We start from the raw sequence: 24297 nt of genomic DNA on the forward strand, positions 1-24297 counted from the left end.
GGTGTCTTGACTCTTCAGACATGAGGTCCAGGAGGCGTCGACGACAGCCAGGAGCTGGATTGGAGCCAAGAAGCCTTGGCAACAGGAAGTCTTGTGGAAAGTCAGCGGTGCAGACCAGCAAGGTCTGAGGGACTCACCCAGCGAGGGTAAGTCGGGGCAGGCCTGGAGCAACCAGGGGAGTCCTTTGGTTCTGGGGACCCACAAGCCAGCCGGCAAGGGATCGCAAATATGCCTCGGGAGGATTCACTCACCAGGAGCCCACGGTCACTCGGGACAAGGTAGGCCTCTGATCTTTGGAGGGAATCCTGCTGAAGGCTTGGACCACACGTGGCCCAAAGCATAAGTTCGTAGCACGTCGTGAAGGGGTTGCACTCGAAAATAGTGCCCGGTACCCAGGTATTGTGGTTCCTCATCACTCGTGAGGTCCACTTGCCTCAGCGTCGCTGGGGACTCACGATGGCCTTGGGGAAGTCAGGAAATCCACTTCCGGGGCTGCAGGGACTTCGGACTCTGGCGGGAGCGGAAGAGTTTGCGACCGTTGATTCAAAGTTTTGGTGCCTGCCAAGCAGGGGAGTCACTCCTTGACTCCAAGGGAGATTCTTCAGTCTTCCAGAGGTGTGCATACAGACCAGAGGCTTCTGGTGTGGTTGAGCAGATAAATGGCACAATTAAAAACAGGATTGGTAAAATGTGCTTAGCCACTGGCATGAAATGGCCGGACGTCTTGCCTCTAGTGCTAATGACTATTAGATCTACTCCAGATAGAACTACTGGTTTAAGTCCGCACGAAATAATCATGGGACGTGCAATGCGCCATGCATTTGTACCTGTCAATAAGTTGATGACAATAACTGATGACATGATTTTGGATTACTGTAAAGGCCTGGCTGACGCAGTTCATTCTGTGTTTCACCAGGTTGGAGAAGAAGCTACCACACTTGAGAAGAAGCAAGCTCATGATCTGAGTCCAGGAGACTGGGTGAGGATTAAGGTGCACAGAAGAAGAAATTGCTTAGTTCCAAGGTGGGGAAGGCCGAGACAAGTCATTCTAACAACGACAACTGCAGTGAAGTGTGCTGGTGTGAAAAACTGGGTGCATGCGAGTCATACTCTGAGAGTTCCAAACCCAAAAGAGGGAACTGGTAAAGAGTACTTTGAAGAATCAGATTCCAGTGATGATGAAGACCCAGAACCAGTGAGAAAAGAAGTAGAAAAAACTCCAAGAGAACCATTGAGAGTCTCAGAAAGGAGATCAGATTCTGTAAGAGAGCCTGAAATTTCAAAAAGCAGTGAAGAAAAAAGAAAAGAAAAGAGCAATTCCACAGAGATTACTCCTGAATCGGAAGAGGAGGAGACTGAAGAACCACTTGAGATTATACCTGAAGAAACAGGGTCAGAAAAAGATAGAGAGGGACAGATTGCGGAAGACCCCCGAGGAGGTGTAGGGAACATTCTTGACAAGCTAGGTGAAGGGACAAGTAGACAGCAGCAAGATTGTGTGTCGGAGACCCGAGGAGGGACAGGAGTAGGGAAGTCTCAAATAGTGGTGAAAGAAACTGTGGAGGAAAAGAAAACTGCTAGAAAAAGAAAACAGAAGGCACTTGAAACAGAATTGGATGAGAGTGAGAATGAACAAACAGAGGGTCGAGTTCTAAGAAAGAGAACTTGGATTGGAGAAAGAAATAATAAAGAAATTAGGCCGAAAAAGGTGATAAAAGGAGATCGTTGGCCTAACAACAGAGTAAAGAGATTGAGATACAGAGTAATAAGAACAAATACATCAAAAGCTGAACAAGTGAATGAAGTATCGAGTAAAAATGAAGTAAAAAGAAAGGAGCAAGAAGAATCAAGAGAACCTGAGGAAATAAAAAGACCCAACCAAAAGTACAGATCACTGGAATGGTCTTATGTGGCACTGTCTGAAGAAGGAGAAGAAGAAACAGTGACTCGAGATAATTCGGAGGGGATCTTGAGAAAAGTGGTTGAGGAAAAAAAGGAATCTTAAAAGTTATCCTGACTGACATTGGAGAAGAGTCAGATGCACAAGATGTTGTTGATGATCTGATACAATTTGATGTTACTGAAGAAGAAGGAGTGAAAACTGATGAATATCCAAATTGAGTGAACTGAAAAATTACTTGGAGGAAAAGTGACAAGAGAAAGTCTGAAATTCAGTTGTCTGAAGTAATCCAAAGTATATTAGTAGTGGAGTAGTAGAGGCTAAGTCAAAAGACAAGGTCAAAGTAATAAAATGGCTAACATAGAGGATAATCAAAGTAGATGTGCCTTCTTTAAAAGATGGTGTAGAATGTGCTGCTGCTGTACTGGATTATTAATGCTACTGTGGGGAGTTTTAGTTTTATTAGTTACTTTTAAAGTTACATTTGAGATGCATACATAAAATATGACAGATATAGAGAAGAATTCGCAAAAAGTAGTTTTGACTAGAATTAGTAATAGTTACATACACAAAGATAGGTCAATTAATAATTTTTCTAGTAATGTTTTTTCGAAGTTGTTGTATGAATATGTGAAAACAATGGAAGTTAGGGATTGCTACGTTTGTATGCAATTACCTGCATCCGTTTCAGAGGGTGTTACTTATCATCATTTGCCAGCTACATATGGTATTTCATGTAGTATATTAAGTAGTGTTTTTTATTTGTTAGGGAAAATAGATTATAAGATGTCTAACAGAGATAGTATTTTTGGGCATTTGCCAATGAACAAAGAGCTGAATCCAGCTAAAGAAGCTAACACTTTTGGTGAAATTTTTATTGAAGAGAAAGGATTAACATTAGATTACATTTTTAAGAATAATTTAACTTGCAGTCTGAAAGAAGAGGAAAAAGCTTTCCTGGATATGGTAGAGGAAAGGAGATTGAACATGCATGAGAAAGCAGGGAAATATGAAGTGAGTGAGACAATTTGGGACATTGAGATGGGGAAAGAATTGAGAAATGGGGCTAGTCCAACTTTAGCTCTAGATGTACCACAGAAGGGTAAGCTATGCATTACAAGAAGGAAATCCCAATATGATACATATTTTGTTGGGACTAGTGAGTGCCATGATACATACTTCATTGCAACAGGTTGGGGTTTCAGAGGTGGAGAAGATACAGTTTTCCCAGGAGTGTATTATGTTTGTGGGAACAAGGCTTATTACAAGTTGCCTGACCATTGGTATGGCACGTGTTATGTGGGTCTGGTCTTTCCAAAGATTTTTCATATAGATAAAATAAGAGATGTAGAACATATTAATTTACTAATGCGTTTCAAGAGAGAAACCTGGTCTGAAATAGTGGGTGATATTTTTGGGGTTTTAATTCCAGCAGTGGGAATTTCTTTAAATGCTTATGGAATTCGGAAACTGTCAACAGTGGTGGATCGCTTATCGACAAATACCGCTGGAGGGTTTCTTTTAGTGAATACGGAATTAAGTGCCGTACGTGCCATGTCAATGCAAAATCGACTTGCCCTTGATATTTTATTGGCCAAGGAGGGTGGAGTTTGTGGAATGCTGAAAGTTCAACATTGTTGCACTTACATTCCAGATGAAAGCAAAGACCTGAAGGTCTATATCAAAAATATTACTGATTTGCATGAAGAATTAGTACCACTTGAAGCTGAGAGTTTATGGACTAAAATAGCTAATAAGGTGATAGCTGTTAAAGATTTTATTGCAAAAATAGGTAGTACTATTATAGGTAGAATATTGTTTCCTTTAACTTGCATAATTATTGCTTTATTGATACTGAGATTAGTGTGTGTGTGTTGTAAAAACAGGGGAGGGAAGAAGAAATTGAATAAAGAGAAGAAAAACAAAAGGTTGAAAAGAGAACCACAAGAAATTGAATTAGAAGAATTGAGGGAGAGTGTTTATTTAGAAACAAAGAGGGATGATGAAAGGGTGACTGGTGTGTAGTGTTGTGTAAGGAGGAAAAGACATTTCCGATTTCTCCTAAAATGGGACTAAATTTTCACAAATTTCTTTTTTGGGTTTATTTGGTGGTAAAATCACCAAAGGGGGGATTGCTAGAGCAGAGTTTTCAGTTTGAAAATTAACTGGGTTTTGAAGCTCTGGCATGTCTATTTGTTATATTAATTTATTAATTATTAATTATTAATTATTTGTCTTGTGTAAGTGTTTATACTAATCAACTCGTTTGTTTTAACAAGAGAGAATTACACGTGGGAATGCATAAGTGTGCTGTTTAATAATAATGTGCGTGTTTACATGTTTAAAGATTGCTGTGTGTTGTTTATTTTTAAGCATAAAACGCTTTTCGAATTAATGCTTTTCTATGTTGCAAGAGCTAGATAATTGCATACACATAAGGGTATTAGTGGGGTTAACACTGTTCAATCACTATGCTGTGGTAACGTTGTTTTTGTCTCTTTTAATTAAGATGGTCTATTGTGGCCTATTGTGGCCTAAACAAAGATGGCTGACATGTAAGCCTGGCCTCGAGTAGAAATTTGTGACAAGAGAGAGCCTTGCTGAATATGGTCCTGAAGTCAGCTGACCACAGTCCTTGCTTTGCCTGGTTAAAACTTTCCGTGAGGACAGCAGCAGTTTTGGGCGATCTCCAAATGAAATGAAGCGTCCTTGGCAGCTTTGGGAAACAAAGGAGCTTTAAAGAAAGACTCTGAACTATGATCTCATTGCCGAGGAGACGTGGAAACTACAAGATACAAATGTATTTTTTGGTTCCTGTTCCGTTATGTTTATTTTGTGATTTTTCCTGAGCGGAGATTTTCAAATGTAGCGATGCTACATCCTTTCCTTCTCGCTTTGCTCAGAGGTTTGACGGAAGAAGTTAATACAAATTATATTTTCCTTTGTTTGACTTACTATAAGAATTGCTAGCCTAGAGAGGGTTCTTGCCACTTGCCATTTGCCTTTTGCCGCGTTCCGAATCTGCGTTGGTGAGGATCGTTGCTGAGAGGACTTCGTCTTAAGAGACTTTACCGAGAGACTTGTCCTGACCCGTTCTGACGTTTAGCTAGAATAGGCAACTATGAGAAAAATGATTTATTCTGATTGATTTTCTTTGACTAATTTTAGATAAAGCAATATAATTTTGAATATGGTGTTGGTTATTATTTCTTGTCAATTATTGAGTATCTTATTTTGATTATTATTGTATAGATTGTTTAGATTATGTTTAAGGGCAGTCTCAATAACTAGATCTTATCGACCCCGATATAGATGCAGGGTGTTTAGGAGTTTTTCTTTCCACAGGTTATTGCTGGTAGAGTATTTGAGCGTATGTTAGTGAAATGGGCCCTAGTGCATGAAGAATGTATGTGTGTGTAACTGTGAGATTACTCTATCCGTGGAAGTAGGGATATTATATACACCCTGATCTCTATCAGTGGAACATTGAAGGTCCAGGATTTTTCTTCAGAGCGTCGTCCAGGGATATCTAGTTTGCAATGGCAAGGGTTCCCTAACTTATACTAGAAGGAAGGGAGGGGCTAGCTCTATGACCCCACCTATGGGAGGGTCAGGGGAGTGGGTGGCTACACCCACTTCCTTTTGTCCAGTTTCACGCCAGAGCAGGGGCAGGTAGCCCCTGAGCTAGTTTGAACTGGTGTATGCACAGAGGAGCCTACTGCTCCCCCAGTGCTGGACTTCAAAGCACTCTAGGAGTGCACCTACCCAGCCCCAATACACTAAACCCTGTCTGGGAGGTGGTTACAGCTCCCTGTGACAGGATGCCTATTGTTGGGCCTCCTCCACTGCGTGTTTCGGTCAGCAGCAGGAGGGCAGCCCAGTGTCTGTGACTGGTGGCATCCATTTTGTGATGCTAGGGCTCTTCAGGATTCTACCGTGTTTCCACAGTGGGTACATGTCTATCCCTCTAGAAGGGTGGGGATCATACTCCCACGCCAGTTACTGGTGTGGGGGTATGATTCCAAAGCGTTTGACAGCAAAAACGACATGTTTTGATGCAGTCATCCCAGAGTTAGCATTTACCGCAAAGTTAATAATGCACTTAAGAGTATATGGTTTAACCGCATCCACAAACAGCCCCAGAGAATGGACTCTGTGAGCTGCAGAGGGGCCCTGCTCAGGCAGAGGCACCCCCTCCCATGGAAACCAAGCACCCTGCCCCCAGGATCGATAGGGCCTGCCTTAGGGGTGACTGATAGGTTTATATGTGTGTGCAGGGAGAGATATAGTGAACCTATATCTCAGTGAGGAGTGCTAACACTACCTCACCCAGGCTGCAGTAGCAGGCCTGTGGTGTCGGATTTAGTCTGCTTCCCAGGGGTGGCATAATACATGCTTCAGCCCCTGGTAGGCCTGTGAAGTACCTATGCCCTTGGTACCTAAGGTACCATATACTAGGGGCTCACAAGGGACCACAGTATCCAATCACTAGTGCACCAAATGTGCACACCATGTCGCTTAAGGGAGTAAGCAGATAGGCTGGGGTCCTGGATAGCAGGATCCCAGCCAGACTAGTAAAAAACCATCAAAACACCAGAAAAAAAGTGGGGGCAACCATGTAGTCAGATTCCACCTTCCTACAATAATTCTTGCAGTTAAAAATATATATCAACAGCAATAGAACAGAGTATTCCAAATAAATCCCTTGAAGGCGCTTTTTACCCGTTCAGTTGGTTTGCCCAAGCCCTCAAGGGTAGATTGGGTTTCCCATTATATTCAATTGACCTGGTAATTGAGCAGGAAGAATTGGTACATTTGGAATGGGTACTAGAGGTGCATTTCCCTGCTGACCCATTTGCAGTGGTACATTTTGTAGCTGTGGGGCAGGTATGGGAACCTGTGGGACATATGGTGGGAGATTATCCAATAGTCTCTCTCATACCTCATCCCTGTCCTCATGTTGTTTTTCTTGTGTCACATATGTTGTTAGTGGTCATTCTAAACTCTCGGTCGATACATTAAATACTTTCAGTTGTTTTAATTGATCATATGCTTTGGCTTTCTGCAACACTTCCTTTTTCTGTTCTCGTTCCTTCTCTTTTTTTTTTCCTTTATTACCAACATTGTAGCATGTTTTTCCCACTTATCGAAACTGTCCCACATCACTTGTCTGACCTTTTTCTCAAACAAACTTTGCTGCAAATATAGAATTTTATCTAAATCAAATGAACCGTCCAGCGGCCATCTCAAATCCTCATTTCCCTTAGTATATCAATGCCACAAACTGTGCCACAAGTTCATACCTATCCCATATTTTGTCATCAACCTCCAAGCAGGACTACTCTCAACCGGGACAAGTTGGGTTTCATCCAGGCATGGACTCCTGAAACGGCAACAACGACACCGTGAAATATATTTGATTAGTTTACTCATTGTGTCTTAAAGTCAAAGACCATTTAAATGAGAACTTTCCAAGACAATCAATACAGGCCTATTTATCAGGTCCAACATGAAACCCAACCAATGTAATGAAATACATTTCTCAATACCAAAAAATCAATACTTCAATACGCTTATTACAAAGTAACTCTGAACAATCTCACCAGGTGTTTAATGAAGACATCCGACTCTCTGTACTTTGCAATTCAGCCACTTTTCACTTTACCACTTTGGAACCTCTGCCGAGGAGATCCTGTTGCCAAGGAACAGCAGTCCAGGACTTCCGATGGCAGCTGCGTGAAACTAGTCTCTTCTGGCAGGGGCCCCCACAATCTCTTAGTCTTGGGTCGTGTCACATCAGCCAGACACAAAAGCTGTTGGATTGCCCACGTAGAGGTCTCTGTTCGGGTGCCATTTGTTGAAAGCGCACCCTTGCGCCCTGGATAATTCCACTCTTGTCCACTTAAATCAAAAGATGGTACAGGTAGTCAGAAGTAAAACAGCACAGTTCAATCAAGCTTAAGTGTGTGCAAACCAACACGGGAAAAACATGTCAGTGAAGGGAATGAACAATTGAAAATAATTCTCCTTCCACATGCAGACTCCACTCCCCACCCCATGTCCATTGGAAATATCCTTCCAATTATACATGCAAAAATAAAATGGCTAACCACACTACCTTTTCCAGGTAAGTAATGTGAGAGAGACTCTCAGGGCTTGACTAACTACAAATTGGATGGAAAAAGTGTGGCTTTCCATCCCACAGAAGCCCAAATGATTAACAAGATGTATCTGAAAGAAACACCTTAGTTATAGATTTCTTACCTTAGAATTACCCCCAGGCGTCAGACTGGATCCAGAAAGATTTTTCATCAGCAGTACCTCTGCGTGTCGGAAGGTGACGTCGGTCGGCTCCGCCATTGGCTTTGTCACCGGCATGCCGTCGCGGCGCTACTTTGATGCTGTCCTTGCGCGCTGACGTCGGTTCTTTCTTTTTCTGCGTCAGCCAGCACAGATCCGGAGAGAGTGGTACCTCCAGTCACTTTTAGACTTACTTTTTTCTCGACTTTTGTCAACTTCTTTTCTGAGTCCATTGACTCCTGGTGCACTAGGGATGCCCGGTTTCAAGGCCTGCGGTTCCTGTACCCTACTGATGTCGTTTACGGACCCTCACCGCGTGTGTCTCTTTTGCCTGGAGCGCGACCACGACCCAAGTTGTTCTCTGACTGCCGGTCGATGGCACCCAAGGCTTTGCGGGAGCGGTCCCGAAAGTTGCTTGAGCACCGGCAGTCAGCTCCGCCCAGTACGAGGTCCTGGTCGCGAGCCATCACCACTCGTCCAAGTCATCAAAGTCTTCGCACTCGGGTCGGGTAAGTCGAAGCACAAAAAGAAGTCGAAGAAGCACCATCGCTCTTCGACTTCTCCCCGTCGGTCGGCTGATGCGATGAGGGATGTGGGTGGTGCCCCTTCCGTGGCTTTGCACGTGGAGCCCAAGGAGTCGACTCTGGGCTTCCCTCCCTTCCCGGGACCCGGAGGGACTCCCGCCCAACTTCGTATGTTCTACGAAGCAATGAATGCCATCTTTGGGCGACCCAAACTCGCCGGCGCGTCGTAGGGCCCCGCGGACTCGGTTGGGGGACCAAGGCCTTCTCCGCTGTCGACTCCGGCCCCGGCGCCCCCGGGCCCCCGTGGATCCAGGCATGGATCCGGATCAGCGCCGGTTGACCAGCTCACACCTCCACCGGCGCCGCTTCCTCCAGGACTGCAACTGCAACTGACCCTGGTCGTGTCCCCAGCCAGCGTCGACCTCGGCCTCCATCACGAAGTGGACCCGGAGTCGGACTGGCGTTGCCCGACGCCGAATCTGTCGCCGAGTGGGGGTTTTGTGCCCCTGTTCACTCCTGGGGTCCCTTTTCGCCCAGATTAGCAACCTGAGGAGGAGGACTGGAAGGGGTCAGGTGCTCAAGCTTCCTACAGTGGCGGTCAGGACTAACATCCTTACAGAGGTGCTTCAACCAGCGGCGAGCTCTTCGGAGCAACTGCTGCCATTTAATGAGGCCCTTACAGACGTCCTTTTGGGCACGTGGTGCAGGCCCAACATGGGGGCTACCGTGGACAGGATGACTGCCCGATGCCACAGCCTGGCTCCGGGCGACCCCAATTTCCTCTTCCAACCCCCCACCCGGGAGAGCTTGGTGGTCCAAGCCTCCATTTCTAAGAGCGCTTTTCCTACCGCTCCCCCGGTAAGGGTATCCAAGTAGCTTGACCATATTGGGAAGAAAATGTTCTCTTCCGCCAGCTTGGGACTGCGGTCGGTAAACACCACATGCCTATTGGGCCGTTATTCCCACTCTGTGTGTGATACGGTTGCGCAGGTGCTGCTCCAGTGTCCGGAGGAGGCCCGGACAGTGCTCTCCCAGGCTGTCGCCGCCGGAAAGGATGCGGCCACGTTTACCATACGTTGTGGGCTGGATACCGCCGACGCTCTGGGCCGGACAATTACAACGTCAGTAGCACTTCGTCGCTACGCCAGGGTGAGATCGACAGGGGATGTCCAGAACACCTTGATGGACGAGATCGACTGGCTTTTCAGGGGATGTCCAGAACACCTTGATGGACATGCCCTTTGATGGCTGTCGCCTTTTTGGCGACAAAGAGGACAACACTCTAGAGAGTTTCAAGGATTCACGGGCTACGGCCAAGTCCTTGGGCCTCTCCAGCCGCCCAGTGCAGTCTGCTTTTCGCCCCTTTCATGGCTACGGAAGGGGTGCCCCCTACCCCCGCCCAGAGCCACAGTCCACAGCGGGTTGCCCAACCTTCGGCCGGGGATGTGGGATCCAACTCTGTGGTTCAGAGGGCCAACAGGCGGGCCAGTCCACCAACCTCCCTCTGCATTATCCTCCAAACCCTCCTAGTCCGACCTTTCAGGCCCATCAAACGCCAGTGGGTGGCAGGATTCGCCATCACCTCCCCCACTGGCGCACCATCACGTCAGACAGGTGGGTTTTGCAAATAGTCCGAAGGGGCTACTCCCTCCCCTTCGAGACTACCCCTCCAGCCATGCCACCGAGATACCACTGTATGTCGGAGGATTACCTGGCCCTTCTCCATCAGGAAGTTACGGCTCTCTTGGCCAAGGGGAGCCATCAAGCGCGTTCTTGTCCCAGAAGTAGGTTGTGGTTGTTACTCCCACTACTTTCTGGTCCCCAAGAAGGCCAAGGGCCTGTGCCCTATCTTGGATCTCAGGGACGTCAACCGCTTCCTCCGGAAGGAGAAGTTCAAGATGTTGACGCTTTCAGGTCTTGTCTGCCCACGACCCGGAAGACTGGATGGTAGCGTTGGACTTGCAGGATGCTTATTTTCACATCCCCGTCCTGCCGGCCCACCGGTGTTACCTGCGGTTCACGGAAGGCCACAAGCATTTTCAATTTACCGTGCTCCCCTTTGGCCTTAACAGCGCCCCTCGGGTGTTCACGAAAGTGATAGCAGTGGTCGCAGCTCTGCGCAGATCAGGGGTTTCCGTCTTCCCCTATCTCGACGACTGGCTGTTACAGGCGTGCTCCCCCCTTGCAGTCGTCTCCTAACTCCAGACTACAGCGGACGTCCAGCATTTGCTGGGGTTCTCCTTCAATGTGCCTAAGTCGCACCTGATCCCCTCTCAGAAGCTCCTCTTCATCGGAGAGGTTCTGGACATGACGCGGTTTCGGGTCTATCCTCCCAAACAGCGAGTCCGGGATATTCAGGCTATGATTCCGATCTTTCAGCCTCTATCCCGGGTTTCCGTCAGAATGACTCTGAGGCTGCTGGGCCTCATGGCCTCCTGCATTCTGCTGGTCGATCATGCCAGGTGGCATATGCGGGCTCTGCAGTGGGACCTGAATTTCCAGTGTGTGCAGCATCAGGGGAATCTGTCCGATTGCGTCCAGATCTCAGAGGGCACTGCACGACAACTGCAGTGGTGTCTCACAAACCAGGATTGGGTTAATGGCAGATCCCTCTCCCTTCTCCAACCAGACCACACTATGGTGACGGAAGCGTCCCCTTCTGGGATGGGGCAGCCATTTGGGAGAGGCGGAGATCAGAGGCCACTGGTCTTCGGCGGAGTCCGGGCTCCACATCAACCTTCTGGAGCTCTGGGCGATTCGTCTTGCACTGAAAGCAAGACGAATCCGGGAAGAGTAGTGCAGGTGTTCACGGACCACACAACCCACCAAGTGGTAATGCAACAAACAGGGCGGGGTGGGTCGTGGACCCTGTGTCAAAAGACCCTCTGCCTCTGGACATGGCTGGAACATCTGGGCATATCCCTAGTGGTTCAACACCTGGCAGGTTCTGTGAACGCCAGGGCGGACAAACTCAGCAGCACGTGCATGATGGATCACGAATGGCGTCTTCACTCGGAGGTGGTGCATGGTCTCTTTCAACAATGGGGAGAGCCTTGGTTAGATCTATTCACCACCGAAGAGAACGCAAAATGGCAGCAATTCTGCACATTGGAATTTCCAAGGCAGCACTCGCTAGGTGACGCTTTTCGTCGCAAGTGGAGTTGCGGCCTGTTGTACACCTTTCCGCCTATACCACTTCTGCCCAAGTCATTCTTGTGGCTCCGGATTGGGCACCAAGAGTCTGGTATCCTGAGCTGCTCAACATGGCCATCGATCCTCCGATCAGACTGCCTCTTCGGGAGGATCTTCTATCGCAGCAGCAGGGGACGGTCCTCCACCCAAACCTGTCCAGCCTCCACCTCCTTGTGTGGAGATTGAGTGGCGGCAGTTGACGTCTTTCAACCTGCCTCCTGAAGTCTGTGATATAATCTTCACAGCCAGGCGTCCCTCCACTAAGACGTTATACGCCTGCCGGTGGAACAAGTTTGTGGCATGGTGCACAGCAAAGGCTGTGTATCCCCTTTTTGCCCCTCTTTCTGAGGTTCTCGTTTCTTCTTTCTCTAGCCCAGCAGTGCTCTGCTCTGGGCATTATCAAGGGCTATCTTTGGGCCATCTCTGCCTTCCTTCGGCTTCCAGATCATCCTTCCCTTTTCAAGTCCCCGGTTGTAAGTCGCTTCTTGAAAGGCTTAACTCATCTCTTTCCTCCCATTCCTTTCGTTATGCCTGAGTGGGACTTGAACCTGGTTTTAACTTATTTAATGTGTGCTCCCTTTGAGCTGCTTTATAACTGTCCTTTAAGGCTCTTGACTCTCAAAACTGTATTCCTGGAGGCCATCACCTCTGCCAGATGAGTGAGTGAGCTCCAGGTGCTTTCTTCTAATCCTCCTTTTCTCTCTGTGCATCCGGACAAAGTTGTCCTTAGGACTCTTCCATCCTTCCTGCCCAAGGTTGTTACTGCCTTCCACATCGGGCAGACTATCATTGTGCCCACCTTCTTTCCGCCTCCGCATCCTTTGAAAGAGGAAGAGAAGCTCCACTGTCTGGACCCAAAACGTGCGCTTTTTTTCTATCTGGATCGCACAAAACAGTTCCCGGTGGATGACCAACTCTTTGTTGGCTAAGTGGTTGCCAAGAATGTTTGGGCCGTACACAAGCGAACCATCTCTCGATGGGTCGTTTAGTGTATAAAAGCATGCTAGTATCTGGCTAAAAAGGAGCCTCCAGTGGGGCTACGCGCCCATTCCACCAGGGCTGCAGCCACTACTGCCTTGGGAAGAGGAGCTCCTCTACATGACATCTGTCAGGCAGCTACGTGGGCATCACTGCACACGTTTACGAAACACTACTGTCTGGACAGCTACGTGCGGGGAGACTGCTTCTTTGGCAGTTCTGTTCTCCAGGACTTTCTGGTGTGATCTTGGTTCGCAGACCCACCACCGGTGTTGGTATTGCTGGGGTATCTATTCTATAGTAAGGAATCTATAACGAACGTGTTTCTTTCAGATGAACAAGTTACTTACCTTCGGTAACAATATATCTGTAAGAAACATTAGTTAGTTATAGATTCCCTACCTCCCCACCAGTCCTCCCCCCTCTGCGAACTGATTTCTAGGGTTAAGGATATCCTTTCAGGGCCCTAGATTTGTGCACAAGTGGTCAGCGTCTTGCATGGCTCTGCGTTTCTGGAGCAGAAAGTCGTGTACAGAACTGACGTCAGCGCGTGAGGGCGGTGTCTAAGTAGCTACCACGACGTGATCCCAGCGCCACAACGCCAACGATTGACGCGAAGCCGACCGACGCCACCTTCCAACACGCAGCGGTATTGCTGACGAAAAAACCTTCCGGATCCAGTCTGACGCCTGGGGGTAATTCTAAGGTAAGGAATCTATAACTAACTAATGTTTCTTACAGATATATCGTTATAGAAGGTAAGTAACTTGTTCAATAATTCTAGCAGCCATTTGGTACTTTCCGAGGGCATGTAGAACAAACAAATGTACAATTCGGCATGTACATGGAAAAACGTCTCCAACAACGATGCACATAGTCGGGTAGATACAAAAAATGTCTGCACTCCTGTTTATATCATATAACCTTTTCCTCACCGTAGGTGCTGGCTACACTCTCTGCGTCGAGGTCACTCAACTGAGCTGGCAAGGCTCAGATAAGAGTTGAGGCAGATTTCTTCACTTTCTCATTCTTGGGCCTTGGACGTGGCCCGCACTTGTCTGTTCTAGCAGCTTATCTCTCCCACTCGGTGAAGTGAAAAACAAACCTTTCTGTGTGTCCGCAAGTAACCTGGGGCCTGCCTGCGTTTGCAGCTGAAAGGCAGGGTCAGACAGATATAAGATGAAACTGAACTCACAAAATGTAGTTAAAGCAACATGAAGTCAATGGTCTACACATGTTCTTACAATATAAATAAATGCCTGTAGCATTACGCTCCACTCCTTGACCACTGACTAATAATGAGCATAATTCATAGGTATAAAAGCCATAGTTCTAGGATGAAACAAAGATATTAACTTAGGCACACATTGCGTACAGCAACAAATAGATATCAAGATACAAAGTATAATGAAAATGATATTTAAAATATAACGAAGTTGCCCAAAATTAGGCAACCATCCAAATAACCAATCTCACCACCCTTTGAATAATTAATGCAATGCATTATTTTCGCAAATGGATGGGTGTGTAATGGTCCGACAAATTGAAACAGCAAAACCTTCAAAGTCTGCACAGCCATGGTTATGTTTTAAAAGCAAATAATCAATAGCAGCCCTATTTTGTAAAGTGGCTTTTCTCGTTCCCTGAACATCTAACAGAAATTCACCTAAAGCAGGAGCAGTTTAATTTGCTTTTTACCATTAAACATGCAATCTTGTTTATTATCCTAATATTATACACATATATTCAGTTTTGGATAAAAAGGTAATTTCAGAATCACAATCGTTAGAGAATTGAAATGTGTCTTTAGCATAGCGAGAGCGTAAAGCTGAATGCAAAGGAAACATCATAAGTCTTAATCGTGTTAAGACACATGGTCCATCAGTTAGGTTCGCTGGATTATAGGTGTATGATGTATTGCCACATGAAAAAAGTAATCCCTTGGGTAATTTAACATTTCTAAAGTTACTAACAACAGACACTATATACTTGCAAGATATATTGTTATTTACAGTGGGACACAAACTGTCGCTCCATAACTGACACAAGGTATGCTGCTCTCTAGAGATGTTACTTAGAGAACCATCAAGCTTTAACTGCTGACACTTGCCTATTTTAGCAGGATCATGAGAAAGTATAAAACAGGTGTCACCACTAGAAATATTGAAATTTCCTATGTCATGTTTTCCACAGATTTCCTGTTACCTCAGGGCAACATTTGCAATATTCATATAAGGAGAGGTGGGTTCTAACATCTCTCTCTCCTCCACCACCTCATCAGCATTAGTAGCAACAAAGATATGCAAGAGAACATTAACAGGAGTAGGTATAGCACCCCAACACGTGGAGATAACATTGAGGGTGCTCTTAATTTTCTGCATTTTGAAATGGGATATGTTGAGCACATTTTGCGGCAAATAGGTCCATATGTTCTCCAGCCTCTATAGTAATGTCATTTGATACTGGCGATTGAGTCCCTTGGCTGTGGGCATCCCTGGACCCCCCCCCGGTCCCCTCCGGAGATGCCTGAACAGAGTGCACATAGAACAACCAGGACGTAAACATGCCATGCTGTGATCTAGAAGGACCTAGAACAAACAAGTATTATTCATTCTCACAAATGGCATTTATCAGCAGGTACAAGTTTCCACTCCTCTTGTCCAGGTCTCACTACAACTAGGATTTTTGTTTTCTTTAGCTATAATTTCAGCGGGTGCAGGGGGGTCTAATTGGGGGATTAAATCCATGCTATGGCTCCTGTGTTCTTATCAGTGGAGCCAAACCATCTTTTTCCTCGTACATTAAGAAGGGCTGGGGCAGTCCCCTTCCTAACAATTCCCCCATAAACTGGCATGATGACAATCTGAGCAACTCGATCTCCAGGATGCACTACAAAAGCAGTGTCTCCACTGTTCAACAATATCACTTTTTCTCGCCTTGGTAATCCAAGTCTATTACCCCTCCCCTTAGATACCTTGCAAGGCAAGCCCAGAACGAGGGGCAATCAATCCAAAATGCTCCGGGGGAATCTAAATTCCCTCCACGATTTCAATTAAAGCTGTATCTCTGGATTTCAGTCTATGCATCTGCAAAGCATGTAAATCAAGACCTGCAGCCTCTGCTGTAGCCCGATATGGAGCCAAGGATCTGGGAGTTGTCTCCAGTACAAGATAGTGTTAGTGGCCATGTGAGACTGAATCTGCAAAGCTGGTGTCACCATTTGCATTAATGGAGTTTCTGCATTTGTCAAAAGCTTATTGTTCAAAATTAACAATGCATCATGCAAGCTCTCTCACCAACCTTTAAATGACCCATCTGACAATTTTCTCAACATCCACTCTATGTAGTGCTGTGCAAGATAATCTTGCCTTTAAAATGAGAAGTGTCAGGTTGGTGTGTACCAAGATCTCTCACCTCTCACTCTACAGCTCTGAAGGGCGTTGTGACCGCTTACTTCTCTCTTGAGGGACAAAAGAACCCGCTACCGTAGGGGACACCCTTTCAGCCTGTCCTTTACGTGGAATAAAGAATTGCGTATAGTGAAATCCCTGAAAGATGCGAGTGATATTATTGGCGACAATCTGGTTGAAGAGGAGACGGAGGGCGGTCAACGGCGATGCCCTCAAAGCCGGCTAACACATTGAGGATGGGGAGGACAGGGAGGACTGGGAGGGGGGGAAGTCCACACAACCCACGGAACTCTGAAAGCAGCAGGAGAGAGAGGCTTTGATCCGTAAATTGCGTGGTGTGGGTGGACTCTGGAGACCCTAAAAGCGACTGAATATCGATGTCCTGCAGATGACTCGGCTGAAGCTTTGTTAGCCACCGGAGGGGTCCCAACCACAAAGAAATTGGCCTCAGCCTGGCACCCCATGTTCAGGAGAGGAAGACCGATCATCAGATTCACGGACCCATGCACATTGTTGTGCCTAGATCTTGTTGGAGGGCTCTCGACTTATGGGATTATTGTTCTACTTTACTTTTTCTTTCTAAACCCTTTTTCTGCCCCATTCTCACTACTCTCGTTAGGGTTAGAGGTAGGCCTTTAGTTGGGGAACATGAGACGTCAGGTTGGAGTGAAGTTTTAATGTCAGGGGACTTAACTCCCCGGTTAAGAGACGTGCGCTATTGGCTCTCTTGAGAGAGTTGAAATGCGATGTCTGCCTTCTACAGGAGACCCACTTATTGAGAGCAGAGTGGAAACGCCTCCGCTCCAGATGGTTCGACAGGCAATACTTCTCATCATCTGGGGACAAGAAGGCGGGAGTAGCGGTGTTTGCCACTCACTTCCCGGGCAAGGATTTGGGCATACAGGTAGAGGTACCAGGCAGAGCTCTGGCCTTGAGGGTGGGCATGGGGGAACCACATTTACACCATTGCAGCCATATATGGCCCAAACGAACGCCAGGAGGCATTTCTCAGTGACACCTTGGATGCTATCCTGGAGTCACCAGACAAAGAGCTCATCATGGGGGGGGGGGGGGATTTTAATATAGTAACCGCTGCAATGCTAGATCGCTCCGTACAAAGACAGGGGCACACGGGGTGCTATATGATGCTATGTGGCAAAAGCTGAAGGACCTGGGTTTGACAGATGTGTGGAGACAGAGTTACCCTAACACTAGGGAGTACACATGTTTTTCAGCGGCTCACCAAACGTATGCTCGCATAGATTGGATTTTAACATCCCCAATAGTCACGAAAGCCGGAGGGGGGTTCACGATAGGAACCGCTGCCCTCTCAGACCATTCGCCAATTAGCTTAGAGTTGCACATCCAGGGGGGCTCCCCGGGACGTGGACGGTGGAGACTCAACCATAAACTACTCACTTATGAGGCTAACTTTCAAGAAATACATGCAACAATCAAGTCATATTTTGAGATTAACGAGGACGGAGCATCCTCGGTCGCTCTTTTGAGGGACGCCTTCAAGGTGGTCGTTCGAGGACGATTTATTGCAATAGCGGCAGGAATCAATAAAAACAGAAAAGAAAAACGGGAACAGCTCGAATCGCAAGAGAAAGAGCAGGAGTGTGTGCACCGCAGGACGGGAGCCGTACAAGTTAGGAGACAGCTTAATGCCGCCAGACAACAGTTGAAAGCCCTTGACTTCGATCGGGCGGAATACTCTCTCCTGCGGACCAAACAGAGGTATTACGCCGGGAGTAATAAAGCCGGAAAACTCCTTACAAACGGTGTATTATAGAAATTAGAGACACCCAGGGAGAAATCTTGTGTGTAGACAGTGATATCACAGGCAGATTTGAGTCCTTTTACACTGATCTATATAGCGCTGACAATTTAGACACGGGAGCAGCCGAATCATATGTGCGTGATGTCCCGGTGGCATCTTTTCCCCCACTAGAGGCGACGAGTCTGGATGCAGATGTCCGCATAGGCGAGGTCCTTAAGGCCATCCGAGATCTTGCGCAAGGGAAGGGCCCTGGAGAGGACGGATTCTTGACTGATTTTTATAAGACATTGCCACTAAGTTGGCTCAGATTCTGGTACGATTATTTAATACTTTTAGTGATACCGGTAATTTGACCCCGACTATGACTATGGCGGAGGTCGTTGTGATCCCTAAACCGGGCAAGGATCCACTAAACTGTGCGGCTTGCCGCCCTATTTCGTTTATAAATGATGACCTGAAAATGTTTGAGCATACTGGCTGCCCGGCTGGTGCCACATCTGCAGGGGTTGATCGACCCCAATCAGTCAGGGTTCATTCCAGAACGCAACTGCAGTGATGGGACTTGTCTGGTCTGCCATTTGTTGGATAAATCCCAGCACACGCAGACACCCGCTGTGCTTCTTTCGATCGACTCTGAGAAGGCGTTCGATTGAGTTCACTGGCCGTACCTGCAATGGATCCTGCGTAAATTCGGAGCGGGGGACAGATTTCTGAGATGTGTGGATTGCTTGTATAGGGATCCACAGCCGAGGATTAGGGTCAGCGGTATGTCCTCTAGGCCGTTTCGCATTAGGAGAGGTATGCAACAGGGCTGCCCTTTATCGCCCTTGTTCTTCGCTCTATATATGGAGCAATATGCAGAAAGGGTACGCCAAACTCCGACTATCATCAGGATCAGAATGGGCGATAGAGAGAATAAAATTTCGCTTTACTCTGACGACGTGGTCTTGTTTTTAACTCGGCCGTTGACTTCACTGCCCCCCTTGCTGGAGGAGTTAGGATTGCTTCAGTCGTGCTTCGGGCTTCAAGGTCAATATCACTAAAACACAGGCTCTCAGCTTGACTCTTCCCAAGACGGAGCAGCAGGCACTGGCAGCGCGGTTCCCGTTCAGGTGGGCGACCGAGGGGGTCCAGTACCTGGGACTGCAGTTGTATCCCACTCTAGACAAGATAGCCCCAGTGAATTACGCTCCCCTCTTGTCGGAGGTCAGGGGTGTTCTCTTGAACTGGAGGAGGCATACTATGTCTTGGCTAGGAAGATTGGCAGTTATCAAAATGACCATACTTCCATGCATCTTATATGTGATGCAGACACTGCCACTATGACCGCCACCCACTATGCTTACACTGCTGCAACGCCTTATTAACAACTTCGTTTGGGGAGGTAAAAAGGCGCAAATGGCCCGTCACTTGACATATCTGAAGCAGGAGGACGGGGGACTGGGAGTCCCACACTTGGTTCGCTACTTACAAGCGGCACAACTTAGATGTATGCTCGAGTGGTACAAATTGGAGTCGGAGAAGCACTGGTGCTTTATCAACCGTTTAATAGCGGGCATGCCCATCTGAAAAGTCCTATGGCTACCCCGGCGGCACCGACCCAGTGGGGCCTATATTTCCCCGGTCCTGAGAACCACTATGGGATTGTGGGATAGCATAGAGGTGTCGTGCAGCCTCTCAATCCCTATGTCTCCCCTGACCCCCTTTATAGGAAACCCGGATTTCCATCCTGCAAGTAGGGGTAATGGTTATCTTCATTGGTAGGCGGCCAACTGCAAACGTATCAGAGATCTCTTCGATGAGAAGGGCGTGATGGATTTTGCTAGCCTCATCACAGGCTTCGGGATCACTCGGAACGCTTACTGGCAATCCTTGGCTCTCCGCTACTGGGTGACTCAGCCACAGGTGCACCCCCATGCGGGCCATCCCTTGACCAAATTTGGCCATTACATGAACATCTGATAAGGGACTACTGTCAGATATCTACTTTTTCCTAAATGCCCCCAAGCAGCATTGTAAGTCCCCTGCGCAGCGTAGATGGAATTGGAGTAAGAGTTCTTCCCTAAGGAGTGGCAAGACATCTACAGGGCCCAGGAATCCTCCTGCAGTATTGCGGGTAAAGAAATGTTTTTAAATATTGCACATTATTGGCATTATACACCAGCAAGGCTAGCCAGATGGAGACCAGGAGAGACTGGGCAATGTTGGCGTCTATGTGGCCAGGTTGGCACCCTTACACATGGTCATGTCCAAAGATACAGAGCTACTGGGATGCAATCCTTCAAGAGATAGATCGCATACACCATACAGACGTACCTAAACTTCCCTCCTTCATTTTGCTAGGACTCCCCAATGCCTTAATTACTCTAGATCTAGATTACCCTCTTAGATCTTGTCATGGGAGAGCAATCACCATGGCTTTGGGTACAGCCAAACAGGCGTTGTTGGCGAGGTGGGGGACTGTGGATATACCTTCCCGACTGAACTGGCTATATAGGCTATGGGACACACTGGGGATGGAAAAGATGACAGCTGGCCAAACTCACTCTCTCCCTAAGTTTGATAAAACATGGGGCACCACTGTAGAGTTTTTGTCCACAGAATTTACAGAACTTACCTGCCCGAGGTACCTTCGAGTGCTCCATCTCACTAAAGCTCCTCTCATGCAGTCGAATGGGGATGGTTGATCCTGACCGCAGCAAATGCCCCCTCGGTACCAGCCCGACCACAATAAAATACCTGAACCTGGTAGGCCTATCTCCGCTCTCCTTTGTGTTTCCTACTCTTCTTTCTCTATATTCTTTCTTTTCCATTTACTGCGATTGCACCTCACAGAGTGGTGGATGTAGGTGGCAGCTACTGTTATACTTGTCTTTACAAATAATAATGAAAGATTTAAACCATAAAATGAGAAGCACTGTCACTTTGAGTTTGCAATGAAATACCATAAAACAAAATGAGTACGTTCAAAGTTTTCAAAGTATTTCTGCTGAGTGGCACGTTTACAAGGAAAGGCTATCAAGTAGCCAGAGGAAGTATCCATCACTGTACATGCATATTGACAACCATGACTAATTGGCATTGGCCCAATGTAGTCGATCTGCCTTATCTGTCCTTGCAACTTTCCCCTATCCAACTGACCTCTCACCACCTGTGGGACTGGTCTGTGTTGTGTATGCTGACAAATGGGACATTGCATAATAGCAGTTTTGATCAAATCTAGGAGATTTACAACCCTCTATTCTCTGCTCACTTCTTAGTGGCTTTATCTCCCAGGTGTTCACATTTTTGGTGTGCCCACTTCACCATTCCCACCAAATCAGAATCCTGAGTTGCCACCACAGCCTCCAATAGTATGGCTATTTCATATGCAAAGGAATTACACCACCATTCTAAAGAGTCTGGGGCAGTGGAGATCTACGTAAAAAACAGTAATTGTGCTTTGTGGTAACATTTCCCAGCTCTCTTGCCACAACTTCTTAACCCACTTCACAGGGGACTCCCGTATCTCAGGCACATCCTGTAACAACTCTGTATCTTTCACTGGGGCCTGCACGACCTGCTCATGTAACACTGCAGTACCTTTGGGACATACTCGGCCCAGTCTTGTATGTACCACTTCCACTTGATTATGCTGGGTTCCTGTGCAGGCCCTATTCTATGAGTCTTGGGGGAACTCAAAACCCATTGCATTATAGGAATTTCAGGTCTCAAAAACACATTGTGCCCCAGGGTCAACTGCTCAGTGTTCACCAGGGCCCAATAACATGCATGCAAGCAACTGCTTTTCAAATGGAGTCTACTGCTCTCCAGCATCTGGTAATTTTCTTTGCCCAAAACCATAAAGGCACTCTGTTTGTTCTTTGCTTCTGCCACAAACTCCAATTAGCATACTGCACTTAATCTGTCACATTTAGTTCAACATCCCCCTCTAGTGTACTGACCACAAATTCAAGACATGTTGTATTGCCTCCTTTGCTGATTCAAATGCATTCTGTTGCTGCTTTCCCCCTCAAACTCATGTTTTTTGTATGTAACCTTGTACATAGGGGCCTTTATCTTATTTCACACTGATTTATTTAGCAATCCATTCATCAAATCACGAGGAACACCTATAAAAATGTAATCCTCATTCATTCTCTGCATTGCATCCCTTAGTGTAAACCAGGGATTCTCAGTTTAAAATCAAAAAACATTTTATTAATCGTTTATAGTAATATTACATTTCAGCAGGACAAGTTAGATCTTCTTGTATAAGCTCTGTAAGATTGTCCGCTGCTAGTATCGTCAAAGCTATTCAATAAATCAACAAGCAACAAAGCTACAACATCAAACCTCCCCCCCCCCCGTGAGTCCTCAGCAGCAAAAGAAAGGTTTATATGTATGATATGGAACCCTATATGCATCAACCAGAGAGCGTGTAGTATGGAGGGCTATGCGGTGCTGGGTCAGTATGTGTCTATGGGGTCCAGATCATATAGGAGCTACACGAGTAGCTCAGTTACTATCTATCGACGTGCCTATGTTGTGAGGTCATGCTCCACAAGTCTTCTTCCTCTCCTTACGGATTCTACAGATCCGGATGTGTTACTTCATGTATTAGGGTCTCCAAGAACATGGCTGCTTCTATGTTTTGCAACCCTCTCTTAGCCTCTCATCCGGATTCTTCCTTCGAACCATGCCCACTTAAGAAGTTTTGTTTTCCAGGTGGTCATCTTCGGGCCCCTTGTTGATTACCAGTTCCTGGTTATTTCACATTTTGCTGTGTGGGGGAACCACCCTAGCAGACAATGAGCTGGTGAGTAAGGGACCTCCTTGCCAATGACCACTCCTACTGTGCGTACCACTCCCTCCCAGTATTCACGCAGGTGTGGACAGGCCCAAAACATCGTCAAAATATGCACTTATACATCACCACAGCGTGGACAGGCTGTCCCTTCTGTCTGAAAGTATCTGCTTATGTATTCGGGGGTCAGGTAGGCTCTGTGAAGGACATAATAATTTATCAACTTAATGCATGCGTTTCTAGACACTTTAGGTATCCCCATTAGTAGGTTATTCCAGTCCTTTGTCCAGATCTGGGCGCCCATTTCCTCTTCCCACTGGAGCCGTAACGCCTCCAGTGGGCGCAATCCATCCGCATGAAGCGCTCTATACAAGTAGGAAACCGCTTTAATGGTGCCCGCTGATAGGGCTATGTAGTAGCAGGTCTGTTTGAATGGGAGCTGTGCAGAACCCATCTTCCAATGTTTAGGTATTGCTGTTGTAAGTGCCCTATGCAATTAGAAAGGTCCCCGGGGTAACCCAAACTCAGTGTGGAGCTCCCTCGAATCGTAGGAGCTCATTGTCTCTATAGAGGTCACCCATCTTTGTCACCCCAACTTCCATCCAAGCCGCTAGGGCCCACCAGTTGCCCCCGTGTGGAAGTGCCTGTAGCATGTCTAATGGAATGTCTGGTGAGTACGGGACCCCCACTCCCATTTTTTGTTACTCCTGACGCCAACACCTGCCTTGTACTTTAAGCAGATGAGGGTCTTTCCCAGCTTACCTGTTCACCCTGCCAGCTCTCATTAAGCCCTGAATTGGCACTGAATCTCTCTAGCAGGATCCGGGTCCCCGTCAAGTCCTCGTCTCACCTTTCTAAAAACAGCAGCAGATGGTCCGCATTGAGTGCTATGTGATGGCAGGCTTGTCCTACTTTCAGTCCTCTATAGGAGCGCCCTGGTCTAGCCGCAAATGCAAGGGGCTCCATGGCCAGGGCGAATAACAGAGGGAAAAGGGGCACCCTTGTCTGGTGCCACGTTCTACCGGACATTTCCTTGATATGGTCCGTCCCGTGCGTACTCTGGCCGTAGGCTCGGTGTATGGGAGTCTAGCCCATTTTATAAACCTTTCCCCAGCCCATGTTCGCCATTACTTCGTACAAGTAGGTCCATTCTAAGCTGTCAAATGCTTTTTCTATGGGGGCGCTAGAGGGCGTCTGGCAAAATGGCCGCACTGCTGTGAGGCTCTGCCCGGCCGAGCTACAATCCGCCAATTATCTGCTGCATCTCTTAAGTCTAATGACTGTCGATTACCTGTGTGAACTCCTGGTGGCCTGCGGTATCCATCGGCGGTGAATTTGGCTCTGACAGCTCCCTGCCTGAGGCTCAACGAACCCGCGCTGCTTCGCCAGCGCGCCGCTGCAAATGGCAGCCGCCATGATGTTAT

The 24297-nt window shown here is 47.1% G+C and overlaps 1 long non-coding RNA gene across 1 annotated transcript in view; it reads right to left on the reverse strand.

The window, feature by feature from the left end:
* The window catches only part of LOC146870939 (uncharacterized), a 77237-nt gene that overhangs the window by 33603 nt on the left and 19337 nt on the right, over positions 1-24297 (reverse strand). The window contains exons 3-4 of the long non-coding RNA XR_014979880.1: positions 7504-7801; positions 7204-7283 (exon numbers count right to left, since the gene is read on the reverse strand). This is a non-coding gene — a long non-coding RNA (uncharacterized LOC146870939). The remainder of the gene's footprint in view (positions 1-7203; positions 7284-7503; positions 7802-24297) is intronic.

Source organism: Triturus cristatus, chromosome 1_1 (assembly GCF_964204655.1).
Source record: "Triturus cristatus chromosome 1_1, aTriCri1.1, whole genome shotgun sequence".
Lineage (NCBI taxonomy): Eukaryota > Metazoa > Chordata > Amphibia > Caudata > Salamandridae > Triturus > Triturus cristatus.